Consider the following 12,218-nt stretch of genomic DNA (forward strand, 5'->3'; position numbering starts at 1 on the left):
AATCTGTGAACATATAGGTTGGAGTTAATTGATATTCATATCATAATAATCACTATTCCGGGTTGTTCCGGGTTGCGAGAGATACGCTGGCGTGGTTGGCTGCCGCTTCTCCCCCGGTGAACTATTTACTTGAATTTTTACTTGTGTTTTTAGTAGTGGTGGGCCGTTAACTCTTATCGGGCGATATAAAAATTATCGCCGTTAATCTATTCTTAAAGTTGGGTTGGGAACTGGGTCAAAATGGGTAAGCAAACTATGATGACTTTCAACTTGATAGTTTAGCTCTGCTGTATTCGTAACCAAATTGCACAGTAGGGGCGAGAACGAGTTTTCAAACCTGTGATTTACAAATCGTACGTGTGTTTACATTGATGCAGCCACGAAGTCGCCAGGTTTGCTTCATGGAAAATTCATTTTTAGGAACGTGAAGTGTTACCGGAGCGGAGTTCGGAGCGGTCGTTTTCTGCATGGTCCTAGCGCTAGATTCGTCACTATTTAAATATTTATTTTTAACTGTTAAAACTGCAGAGGACCAAAACTGACTTTTGAAAATTACGTCCATGAGGTTAAATGTACTAAATGTTGGCTTACATTACAATATCATGTTTAGCTGAATAAACATGTTATCAACCCCTTTTAATGTACAGTATGTAGGCTTACAAATTCATGTTTAACTGAATAAACCGTTGAACACGAGTCGCCTACATTTTATTGTATGCATGTTTTTTTCTTCAAGTATCAAAGTAGAACAGCTTCCTCAAGCAGTCATTGATGCATTTTGGAAACAGGAGATGAGCCCCTGGTCTAATGCACCTTTTGTATTAAGAAACCCTATCTCAAAAACTGACTTTTAGTCATTACTTGGGTAGCACGCATATGAGCCATTTTAATATAGATTAATCTAGATTAATCTAGATTAATTTCAAGATTTCAGTGAGATTAATCTAGATTAAAAAAATTAATCTATGCCCACCCCTAGTTTTTAGGTTCTTTTATGTGATTGTTAAACAGTTGCTTAGAAACTGCACGATCGATTAGATCTAAATGGTTCTGAATCATCTCATCGGCAGAGTGGTGTTGTGTATCAATTAGGTTGCAGACCTAAATACTTACACCGGAGTTTGGGTCGGACATTTGTTTATAAACGGCATGCCAATAATATCCCGTCATTCTGGGCGGAACGTCGCTGTGGGGTTTCCAATGTGTCATCACGTTCACCCAATCAGAATCGGAATCTACTCTACATACCTGTAGTAAACCTGCCACCACCGAGCACTGATATGAACATTAAAAGTGCGCTGTTCAATGTTCGCTCCCTTAACAACAAGGCTGAATTTATTGCTGATGTTATTTTAGAACATAACATTGATTTTCTGTGTCTGACTGAAACCTGGCAACAAACAAATGAATACTTTGCACTGAACCAAGCTATGCCAACTAACTATCAATTTGTGGATAAACCACGCTTAACTGGATGTGGTGGAGGACTAGCTGTTGTGTTTAAATCAGAGTTTAAAGTTAAAACTGTTCCAGTCCCTCATACGTCTTCATTTGAGTGTTTAGCAGTACTAATTACTGCTGCTAGCCCTCTACTGATTGTACTCGTTTATCGCCCCTCCAAAATATTTCCTGTTTTTATTTCTGAGCTTTCTGAGTTACTCGCTTCATTATGTCCTCTTTACTCAAACATTTTGCTGCTTGGTGATTTTAACATCCACGTTGACTCTGGTAACTGTCCACTTGCCAAAGAACTTTTAAATGTTCTCCAGTGTTTCGATCTTACCCAGAACGTAGACTTTCCTACACATAATAAGGGTCACATCCTGGACATTGTTTGTTCTACTGGCATATCACCTACTAATCTCCACGGTATTGATTTAACTATATCTGACCATAAGGCTGTTCTCTTTGATTTTACTCTACCATGTTATAAGCAGGGGAAGTGTAAACCACGCCAGTTCACTTTTAGAAATACAAAGAATATCAGTCCTCCTGCAATTATGGACCTATTTGATCACACTGCTACACCTGATATAATGGACCCTGATATTTTATCAGCCCATTATGACAGAACATTCTCTTCTATTTTAAACAGACTGGCTCCTCTCAACTTGCACTGTTACATTTTCATATTCGGCTCCTTGGTTTACACCAGAGTTGCGCAAACTCTGGACGACAAATTGAGCGTCTTTGGAAGCGAACTGGTCTGACTGTGCATGGCCATGCTTACAAAGACTTTGTTGCAAACTACAAGGAGGAATTGAAAAAAGCTAAAACTTATTATTACTCAAATGTCATTCAAGGTGCCCATGGCAATCCAAGAGCTCTTTTTTCCACTGTTAGTAAATTACTGCATCCTGCAAAATGCTCTACCTTAGTTCCATCTACTGAACTATGTTGTCGGTTCATAGCGTTCTTTAACCAGAAAATAGCTACAATCTATTCTCAATTTCCATCCAGTCTAGCATCTGATTTTGATTCTTCCTCTACACATTTTAATGGCAGCTATCTGTCCACTTTCAATACTGTGCAGGAAAGTTTCGTCTCACAGTTAATTATGACTTCTAGAGCCACCACGAGCCAATTAGATCCAATGCCAATATCCTGGGTCAAAGCTTGCCATACCACAATTTGTCCTCTTATTACACAGTGCATTAACACCTCACTGATCACAGGTCTAGTTCCAGCTTCTTTGAAGATGGCTGCCATTACTCCTGTTTTAATGAAAAATGGCTTAGACCCTGATAATCTGGTGAACTACAGGCCTATCTCCAATCTTGCTTTCCTTGCCAAAACTCTAGAACGGACTGTAGCTACCCAGTTAACTGAACACATTAAATCAAATGAACTGTTTGAGGTGTTTCAGTCCGGCTTTAGGAGAAATCATAGCACTTAAACTGCACTAGTGAGGGTGGTAAATGACCCTATAGCAGCTGACCAGGGATTGGTAAACTTACTTATAATATTAGACCTGACAGCTGCATTTGACACAATCTGCCATAAGATATTACTAACTCTGCTCTGTAATCTGATTGGCATATCTGGAACTGTTCTTGCCTGGTTTCAGTCTTACCTTACAGATAGGCAACAGTTTGTTTCAATTGGAGGTTTTAGATCTGAGTCGTGCATTTTGTCACATGGTGTCCCTCAGGGTTCAGTGCTTGGTCCACTACTTTTTATACTGTACTTGCTTCCTCTTGGTGACATTATTAGGGGTCATGGGCTACAGTTTCACTGTTTTGCTGATGATGTGCAGATATACATATGCACTAAACCTTCTGTCAGTTTACCGCCTCCTGTTCTGACTAAGTGTCTAGCTCAGTGGTTCTCAAACTTTTTCTATCATTCCCCACCTCAGAAGAAGGGGAAATGCCACGCCCCACAAATGGATGGCGAACGTGATTTGTTGACGGGGGGTGGCGAACGTGATTTGTTGGCGGGGGGTGGCGAACGTTTTAAACATCCTGGGCTTATGAAAACCGAACAGGCATTAAAACGACAGGCTTAAAAAGGTTCATTTCTTCCAATTGCTTGCGCCCCACCTGCAATACCCATGCGCCCCAGGACATGGATGTAACAAGACAGAGTAACAACAGTAACAAGACAGAGGCTATATTAATTGCTTCTCCAGGTACACTCAAGAAGATTGGCAATAGTGCTGTCTCTATTCCTGAATTTACTGTCACATCAACCCAGATCAGAAATCTGGGAGTCATCCTAGACTCAACCCTCTCCTTTGAACAACACATTAAGAACATCTGTAAGACAGCCTTTTTTCATTTAAGGAACATTGCTAGGATCCGACCATTTCTCTCCCATACTGCTGCTGAGGCTATTGTTCATGCATTTGTGACATCAATCAATCAATCAAATTTTATTTATATAGCGCTTTTTACAACAGTTGTTGTCACAAAGCAGCTTTACAAGTGCCGAGTCCTAGCCCCCAGTGAGCAAGCCAAAGGCGATAGCATATGAATAAATGCTATATTCATAATTGCACTGACTGAACAAATTCAAGTTGTGTTGTTTTTACATATTTTTGTGTGTGTTTAAGTGTGCTATACTGTTGTGCAGAGTTTTCAATAAACTTGTAATTCAGTATGTCTGTGTAAAAAAAATATATAAATGTTTTAAGTTGATTCAGCACTGTTTTACTCTATCAGATCGGTATCGGCCGATACTAAGCCTCAGATATCTGAATCGGTATCGGAAGTGAAAAACGTGAATCGGTGCATCCCTAATATAAATGTGATTTAGGTCCGATTACATGTTGGGTAACATCCGTCTAAGCCAGCAGTGGAAGAACTGAATGATTTCTGAATTGACATTACAAGCTAAACATCTTTGAATTCCACATAATTATAATTTTCATCTCTTTAGACATTATCATTAGCCACAAAAGCAATCTTTTAGCATATCATTATGATTTTTATCATATGATTTTTTAAAGAACCCTTCATCTAGGTTTGACTACTGTAACGCTGCATTGCATGGACTCCCGGTTCGGCTGTTGAACAAGCTTCAGTATGTGCAAAACTCAGCTGCGAGGGTTTTAACTCGTACCAGATCCTGTGAGCATATTACGCCCATTCTGGAACGTCTTCACTGGCTCCCTGTCCAGTATCGTATTCAGTATAAGGTCATTGTGCTGGTGTTTAAATCTCTGCATGGCTGTGCACCATCCTACCTCAGTAGTCTCCTCCAGACATACTCTCCAGTATGCACCTTGCGCTCGTCAGAGCTCCACTTGCTCAAAGTTCCTAGCAGCAAGTTGCGCACTATTGGTGATAGGGCCTTTAGTGTGGCTGGGTCGAAGTTATGGAACAGTTTGCCGCTTGAGTTACGTGCTTGCCCATCTATCACTATATTCAAGGCACATCTGAAAACCCATCTTTTTCAGTTGGCTTATGGCTAAGCCTATATTGTTTTTATTGTTTTTATTTGTATTTTTATTTTCTTTTTCTTCTTCTTTTACTGCTGTGGTTGTCACTTGTTTTAACGTTGTTCTATTTTCCTTCTATTGTTCGCTTTTATTGTGCAGTGTCCTTGGGTGTATTGAAAGGCGCTTATTAAATAAAATTTTATTATTATTATTAAGATCCAGACAAACATCCTTACATCATCAGTTAGCCAAGGGAAAGCTGGCACATCATCCTTTGCCAAGTTTTCCAAATTCTCCACAGGCAGAAGATACCGAAGATCTGGTAATCTTGCATGACAAAAGTCGAATTTCACCAGTGGCTGTTTCACACTTCTTGTGTAATATCACAAGCTTTTCCTTTGAAAAAAATGCATAGATTGTTTTATTAATTCATTCATTTAACTTCTAAACCACTTAATCCAGTTCCAGGTCATAGAGAGCCTGAGCCTCCCTGCAGCCCTGGGCACATGTTATGAACCAGCCCTGGAGAATGTGCCAGTTCATCACAGGACACATGAAATGTTAGACAAAACAAGAATACACAGAGGAAACCTACATTGTAACACCAAAAAAAGTTAGATTTTGTTTATAAAAAAATTAAATTTAGGTTTTACTGTAATGTGATTTTACATTTACAACATTTAGCAGATACTCTTGTCCAGAGATCTTAATAACTGTGTTGTTATTCCCTACTGATATGGAAGGGAAAACCTACCTCTTTTGATTTTGTAGAGCCCATACACAGATGCATTTGTGGTTACAACTGTAGGATTTGACAGGTCAGGAGGTGTTGGTCCAGGACAGAATGGGCAAACAGTCTCAAGTGGCTCAAACTTCACTGATATGTCTTGTGGTTCTTGCTTAAGATCCAGTGGAAGAACCTCTGGAATCCTTTTATGTTCCCAGAGGTAATTTGTCATTCCCACAATCTGTTCTTCAGTGAAGAAGTCTGTGGACTGGCTTTCCAAAATCTCAGTGACCTCTGTGTCACTCTCGCTATCACTCGTGCTTCTCTCTTCAACTAGGATCTCCTTCCTTGATTGGAAAAGCCACCGCATAGCCAAATATATATGAGTGCAGCGATGCACCTTCTTGGAGGAACTACACTGGCAAGACCATTTCCCCATTACCTTGTCAAAGGTAACTCGTGTCCTGCCAAAAAAACTCCAGGCCTCCTTTGTGCCAGTGAAGACCGAATAGCCATATTCTTCATAGAAGATAGGGTACACTGTGCAGGCTCCTTCGTTTGTAGCCAGTTTATGCACATCTGTGCATTCCTTTCCTCTTTCCAATGAGATTAGGCCTTTGTTCAACATCACTTGCATTGATTGCATTTGTGATGTGGCAGGGCTTTTATAAGGGGAGGAAAATTGGACTCCACCGAGGTGTTGACATTCAACACCTGGTTTACCACTGACATTGGCCAAAGCCATGAAATCTCTACAGTCACTGACCTCGCAGCCTATTACCTGTGATGTGGTGGATTTACAAACGTGTATTGGCACTCATTGGCCTCGTATGTTTTTGGCAGTAACAAAAATGCCTCTCTCTACATCAACACAAAAAATAGGCTCCGGGTTTACAGCATGGTGCTGACGTTCGTGCCTTCTCAGATTTACATTACTAGCAAAGGCACTTTCACAGTACTGGCACTTAAAGGTTTTTGGAGTAGAGACTTTGGAAATTGGAGATCTTTCAGATGTAACATCAACTGCAACAGAGCAAAAAAAGTAGTTATTATACTGCTTAGTTGTCCTATGTGGCTTTGGGTGGAGGAAAGTGAATAAATTAAACAATAATAAACATAATAAAGTACTGATATAAATTACGTATTTATTGTACAAGTGTAAGGAAGCAGTAGGACAATTACCATGCTTTTCCAGGTGGACTTTGAAGTTGTTTTGCCTGGCAAAACATATTTTTCCACATTTTACACAGTGCCAGTGACTCCGTTTTGCATCTTTAACTTCCTTGCAATGACAAGGAATTGTGAATTTCTCTGTTGATGAAAGATTTTTTTTTGTAATTTAATGAGAATACTTACAATATTCAACAATCATGTGTTGGTGTAATATAATGGTCAAAAGGTGGCCTAACTCTTACAGTGGTGTTCTGTCATATTACAAAGGGTTTCAATTAGTGATCAATGATGTAAAAATCATTAATGTATTGGAAAATTCAGCTTTAAATAATGAAATAGACATACTTCAAGCTCTTATACTAAAATAATTTAAAACCCTAAATATAGTGATATGCTGTTCTTTTTTTTCTTGTTTGATACACACCTAACATTTGTTTTGTGCTAGGACAAAGTTGTATAATCTGGAATATTATAAAAAAGATAGCAAGCATGTAGCTGGCTTGTTTTGATAACAATTACTTCAATTTGTGCAAATGTATTAATTTAAATAGAAGAAGAAAGGCTAATTGCAGGGCTGGTTCAATACTACCATCCTGAGGTGTACGAGATCTTGAGGGACCCCTCCCCCACTACTACTCCTTGTGGCAGAGCCTTCTGTTTACACTTTACACTTTCAACAAGAGGCCTGAGGGATCTGATTGGTCAGATTTTAAGGGCTCACACTGTATGTATTACGGTGAGACCTGAAGCTTTGAAGCTCTATAGCAGGCCTCAGTCTATCCATGGCAAACTGTCCATTTACATGACATAAAAAAAATATTTATGTTTATAGTAAATTGAGGTAGGCCTATAATTAGCACAATGACCGCCGTACAATTGATTTAGAATACAAACTACATGCGTGAATAGTCATTGTTAAATCAAATTACATTAATGATGGAAAGTATGAAAATACTTACCTATTCTGTCCTCACAGAAATAAATGGCATACTTTATGTGTCATTGATTAAAATGCTTCAACAATGCAGCCGTACTTGTGTGACAGTACCTGCACTCATTCTCTAAGGGTATTTCGTTGAGCGAAGTGAACTCGTATGCCTGAAATCCTGAACAAAGTACATTTAATGAAAGACATATAGCTTAGAAATACTAGTAATATATTCTATTAATAAACAGACTATTTAGGCTATCATATACGGTAGGTCACAGATGTTTCTATAGGCCTATAATTTGCTTTAGCCTGATTTGGACCTCATCATTTTATAAATCATTCACAGAATAGAGCCCACAAAATAATTGTGTAATAATAATAATTGTGACGCGCGGGCAGGGCGAAGGACGAGACACGGGAATCCTTGCTTTCCAGGCAGACGTCACTTTAATAACAAAGAGATTGCGCAATAGCGCACGAGCAACACACACGATTCACACAACGTGCAGACTTTAGACAACGACGAGCACAGGACACTGCGCGAGCGCACATTAAATAGACAGACCACATTAGCCCCACGTGATCACGAGATGATTCACAGGTGAGACACATTATTTACACGACATAACCCTCACCATGAAGTCCCACTGACGCAGACAAAGCACGTGGACAACGTATACACACGCCCAAAAGGGCACTACCCGTCACAGGGTGCCAACAGGACCGAGTGCCCCGAACCCACGACGATGGGCGGATCCGACGCGCTCAGTCCTGCGTCTGGGAGGTGACCGCCCTCGGGGAAGCGTCCGCCACGGACCGCCTAGAACACCCTCCCTGGGAATACAGGGGAAAAGACGTTAGACACAGTAAAAGGCACGGTTACAAACACACAGACTGGTACACACACACATAGAGGCACAAACGCGAACAGGGGGTTCGGCAAACAGACGGGAAGACTCACAAACACTGGGACAGACAGGCATGAAACAGGCGCCAGGCTACGCGCCAGAAGGAGAGCGATGAGGGGAGAGAGACAGGGAGCTGCAGGTGCTGCGAGGGACGGTCCTCCTTCAGCCTTCGCTGCGGACCCCCCGCTGGGTGCTGCGCGACTGGCGGACGCGCCTGGCGCAGCGCGGCTGGCGGATGCACCTGGCGTAGCGCGGCTGGTGGACGTGCCTGGTGCCGCGCAGTCAGTCCTCCCCCTCAGTGGGCCGTAGGGCATTCCCCCTTCTCCTCTCGATCGCCCCCTGGAGCCGGCAGTGTGGTCTTCTTCCTCCGTCTCCATCGCCTCACTGCCCTGGCTCCAGCTCATGGGCTGTTCCGGGCTGCCACCCCGGGAGCAGTCCATCCGTTCTCCTCCGGAGCGATCGGAGGACGGGGTCCCTCTCCCTTTCTCCGTTCCACCAGAACACTCAGAGGGGGGCGGACTGCCCTCTTCCTCCGAGTCTAGTTCGCTATCCGTGCACTCGGAAACGCCCGAGCGCACGGACAGAGGACGATCGTCTTCCTCAGGTCCCTCCTCCTCCCCGTAGTCAGCGGGGTCGGCGGAGCACTCAGAGGGCGGGTAGTCCTCCTCCTCGTCCCCCTCCTCCTCCTCTACGATGGAAGAGGGGTTTACGGGCGGAGGGAGGTAGTCCTCCTCGTCGGACTCCTCCTCCTCCTCTTCTTCCCTATAGTTGACGGTAGAGACGTCATCTAACGACGGAGGATAGCCGTCTTCCTCTGACTCCTCCTCCCTACCGTAGTTGACGGTGGAGGCGTCGCATAAAGACGGAGGGTAGCTGTCTTCCTCGTCTTCCAGCTCCTCCTCCTCGCCTGGGGAGTCCCCCTCCCCAAACTCGCTCTCGGGGGTCTTCTCCACCCCACAGAGCGCAAAGGAGCTCACCCGCAGGGGTGAGGGCTCCCTGGATGAAGAGGGGTGGTATGTTCCCCAAAGCCGCACCGCCTCCTGGCGGAGCTTCTCCGCCGCCTCGGGGTCGTGGTGCACCCACGCCTGTCGCAGCAGGGACGCACAGACCGGGTCCAGCTCGAGCTGCGGCAAAGTCGGCGGGGCTTCGCGGCGCGGGGGGGAGGAAGAAGAGCGGTGGTGCCGCTTGCATGACTTTTTCCCCTTCTTGGGCTTGCTTTTGTAGCCTGGCATTTTTCTTTGTCTCTTGACGGCTCGTCGTTCTGTGACGCGCGGGCAGGGCGAAGGACGAGACACGGGAATCCTTGCTTTCCAGGCAGACGTCACTTTAATAACAAAGAGATTGCGCAATAGCGCACGAGCAACACACACGATTCACACAACGTGCAGACTTTAGACAATGACGAGCACAGGACACTGCGCGAGCGCACATTAAATAGACAGACCACATTAGCCCCACGTGATTACGAGATGATTCACAGGTGAGACACATTATTCACACAACATAACCCTCACCATGAAGTCCCACTGACGCAGACAAAGCACGTGGAACGGTAACTGTTCCAAGCAGTAACAGAAGTTAAACTGTCCTGATGTCACCGTCCCCTTCTCTACCCCCTCCCCCACGTCATGTCATCGACCACGTCGTGTCGTCTTTATTTTGTCTTTCAGAGTGTGAGGTTTCCCCTTCATCACTTTGCATATGTTCATAGATAAGCTTGCATCTCTCACAAAGCTCAATCGTATTAAGTGTAGAATGTTTTACTGTGCACTTTAACAGATTTTATTAAAATTAACAAATTGTATATGTCAAAAATAAGTACATTTTGTCATTAAGCAGATAATTTAATTTTAACGTATATTCAGGTTATCCCATGGCCATCGTGTATGTAAAATTTTGTGCCACATTGTTCTGCGTATCTACGCAGTCGAATTGAGCCTTGTAGGACCATGTGCAAGTGTCGGGATTCAGTTCGTGAATGTCGCGGGACAGCAAGGGACATTGGCGTGGCACTTGGCGTGTAGTGCGAGTCAGTAATCGAATGTCACGCGGCAGTAGCTTTAGTGGCTCGAGACAGTAGTCGAGTGTCCCGCGGCACTACTCACCGACAGCGAGTTCAGAACGCTGCTGCAAGGGTTTTGACCCGCAGGAGAAAGAGAGATCATATTACACCTGCACTCCATTCACTGCACTGGTTACCTGTCAGCTTTAGAATAGATTTTAAGGTTCTAGTCATGGTTTTTAAATGTCTTCATGGTCTTGCTCCTCTTTACCTCAGTGAAATGATGGTTAGATATGTTCCAGTCAGGTCTCTCAGGTCTTCAAACAGTAATCTACTGGTGATTCCTAAAAGCCGATTAAAGATTGGCGAGGGTGCTTTTAGCCACTATGGCCCAAAGCTCTGGAATTCTCTTCCTGAAGAGCTCAGAGGCATTTCATCCCTGCACAGATTCAAGAAATCAAAATCTTCCTCTTTAGATCTGCTTTTAGGTAACTCTGTTTCATCTTATTGACTTTATTACATTATGTTGTCTATTATTTTATAATTTGTCACTTTATTACATTATTTTATTGTTTGTCTCCTTTTTATCTTTAATTTCTTTTAATATCTTCTTATCTTTGCTTCCTTTTAATGTTTCTTTTTTTATTTATTCTGTAAAGCACTTTGAGTTGCATGTATGTATGAAAGGTGCTATACAAATAAAGATGATTATTATTATTATTATTATTATTATTATTATTATTACCAGCAGGATAGCGGCAGTTTCTCATCGCACAGCAACCCTTGAATGTCGCGCGGCAGTAGCTCAGTGGCTCGAGACAGTGGTCGAGTGTCGCGCGGGACTACCAGGACAGCAGCAGTTTCTGCTCTTACCGCTACTGCAGTCATGGTCATTACGTCATACAGCTCTGCATAGAGCCTGTTCTCATACTCTGTATCTGGTCTGTCAGATATGTATGTGCAATGGAGTGTGACACTTGGTTTAATGTAAAACTCTGCTGGTGACACAGAAGTCACCTCTGCCATGCAGTGCTTTCTGATTTCCCCTTCAGTGCCCCGCACTGCCATTTATAGCCCATTTGGGCCACTTTGGAGTGTGCATTGCAATTTACACATCAAATCTCGAGCCAGTAAATTAGCTGGACACGTAGTGGAGATCAGGAAGCTATGTTCAAAATCATTATTATCTACACTACACTGGAGAGGCATGGACACTCTCTCTAAGACAGTTAGCCCTCCCACACCCATTACTCTGACTGTTTTATCATGCTTCATTTCACAATTTATCTGGTCAGCCATTATAACGGAGTGTGTTGCTCCACTATCTACCAAAAATTTAAGTTTGCATTTTTCAACCATTATACTCCTGTGGGGGTGCTGCTGGGTTTTTACTAATTTGCTGATTAAGAGAGTAATCTAAATTTGGTAGCTTCCTTCTTCCCTCAGTGGCCCGTCGCTGTCCTGCCTCCCCGCCGCCCGTCAGTCCTGGCCTCTTTCCTCAGTGGTCAGATGGCCATCTTTGGACTCTGGACAGTCTATAGCTAAGTGTCCTTGTTTGCCGCAATTGTAGCATGTGTCTTTGTCTTTGTTTCTCT

General features: G+C 43.1%; 2 protein-coding genes across 5 annotated transcripts in view; both read left to right on the top strand.

The window, feature by feature from the left end:
• The window catches only part of LOC143486731 (uncharacterized), a 104,292-nt gene that overhangs the window by 44,192 nt on the left and 47,882 nt on the right, over positions 1 to 12,218 (top strand). The window lies entirely within an intron of this gene.
• LOC143486741 (uncharacterized) overlaps positions 1 to 12,218 on the top strand; it is a 40,410-nt gene that overhangs the window by 8,102 nt on the left and 20,090 nt on the right. The window lies entirely within an intron of this gene.

The sequence above is a fragment of the Brachyhypopomus gauderio genome, unplaced genomic scaffold (genome assembly GCF_052324685.1).
Source record: "Brachyhypopomus gauderio isolate BG-103 unplaced genomic scaffold, BGAUD_0.2 sc45, whole genome shotgun sequence".
Taxonomy (NCBI): Eukaryota; Metazoa; Chordata; class Actinopteri; order Gymnotiformes; family Hypopomidae; genus Brachyhypopomus; species Brachyhypopomus gauderio.